The sequence below is a fragment of the Silurus aristotelis genome (assembly GCF_946808225.1).
Source record: "Silurus aristotelis genome assembly, chromosome: 22".
In the NCBI taxonomy this organism is placed as follows: Eukaryota; Metazoa; Chordata; class Actinopteri; order Siluriformes; family Siluridae; genus Silurus; species Silurus aristotelis.
The window spans coordinates 7,994,383-7,996,545 of record NC_139595.1 but is presented as its reverse complement, the minus strand read 5'-3'; positions in this window follow the sequence as shown (position 1 = coordinate 7,996,545).

Sequence of the window (2,163 nt, the reverse complement as noted above, 5' to 3'; positions counted from 1 at the left end):
TATTGTGTTATTTGACTCTAATTTGTACATTTGTTTCTTTTGATTAAAAACACCTATGTCACCTGTCCTTTTTGCGCTGCAGGAGAGACCCCCCCCGCCCCTCTCAAAAAAAAACAAAAAAAAAACATTTTAAGCATTACTCTGAGTACACTATATATTGTTACTTTTTTATTTTTCTTGAGTAAATATTTAGACCTCTATGTTTTGCTTGTAAGCAAGTAAAAATATATATTATATTATAAATATGTTTGCATGTTTCCTTTCTGTTGTTTGTCAAACCCAACAAACTGATTAAGAATGGCCATTGCAAAAGCTTAAACACTAAACCCAACCACAAGCTCAACCACATCCTTCCCTCACAGCTAATCACTGCATAGTGGTAAAATCTTGCAAAATAAAAATAAAACAGACTGCTGCTTAGATAGATAGATAGATAGATAGATAGATAGATAGATAGATAGATAGATAGATAGATAGATAGATAGATAGATAGATAGATAGATAGATAGATAGATAGATAGATAGATAGATAGATAGATAGATAGATAGATAGATAGATAGATAGATAGAACTTTATTGTCATTGCATAGTACAGGTACATAGCAATGAAATGCAGTTTGGCATCTACCAGAAGTGCAAAAGTGCAAATAAAGAAGTAGATCGAAGAATAGAAGTAGCAGTCGTGCAAAAATGCAAATAAATATATGGCATATTTACAGCAAGTTATAGTGATAATATGTAAACATATGTAAAGTAAATAAATACAAAGGCAGTAACAGTGCAGAGATGTGTGGACATCAATTTAGAGTACAAGTGGAAAAAAACAGTCTACTATATATAAATATATAAATATATATATATATATATATATATATATATATATATATATATATATATATATATATATATATATATATATATGTAAATATTTATACACACACAGGTTATATACACAAATGAATGAAATGTTGGGCAGAATGTACAGTAATGATATAAGGATACACAGATAAAAATAGTGCAGATGTAATGAGGAGTAAAAGATATACTATGTAATATGTACATGTATAGTACAGAGTTTATATACAGTGTTTTGTTTTGTGTTTGTTTTGTAGTGATTTAGCGGTGTAGTGTAGAGTTCAGTAGTGTGATGGTGGATGGAAAAAAGCTGTCCCTGAACCTGCTGGTTCTGGTGCGCAAGTTCCTGTATCTCCTTCGTGATGGAAGGAGGTTAAAACAGTATATATATATATATATATATATATATATATATATATATATATATATATATATATATATATATATATATATATATATATATATATATAAATATGCAAAACCAAAAATGCTAAATGAAGTGAGGATCATGAATAAAAGTAAACAACCATGAGATGACTTGTGAAACCAACACACTTTTATTTTAAAAAGAGTTTCCACAAACAGGCAATGTGCAGAATGCTGATGAGCTTTATATTTAGTACCCATGGAAAGACCCACACATGTCTTCTTAGACAAAAGAAGTTGAAATCGCTCTGATAAAACAGGCACCACAAACCTAGGGCAGTAATAAAACTTAGTAGCAACAAATTTGCTTTTTTAAATTATTTTAATTACATTAATTAAATTAATAAAATCTGTGCTGTTTTTCGTTAAAGTGTTATTAACGCATTTATTTTTAACAGCCCTAATTTTCATATTCGCTTGATTGCTGCCTACTTAAACAAAAAAGGTTATTATAATAACCTTGTATAATAACCTTCTATTGTCTTGTATAGTCTGTTTTTGTCTTGTCTTGTCTGTTTTGTCTTGTATAGCCTAAGCTAAATGTATAGTGTTGTTTGTACACAAATGTCTTTGTGCTCTCTTTGTCAAGGCTCCCAACACCATTTACTACAATAGAGCATTCTCATTAAAAACCACACACAGGTGTGTGATTCACACTGTGATGGCTTGTTTGTCAAGTGAATTAATTTGTATTTTGCCATTAAAAGGCCAAAACTTCTTACATTTGCATGCATATGTAATATTGGGATGTTATTAATTTTATGTTTTAAAATGCAAATGTAAACAGAGAGTCTTTTAAAAAATCTATCCAGATTAATGTGTTAGTAGCCTTAGTCAATTTACATGTCTTGCATATTGGGGTTGGGTTCTCTAACATATGTT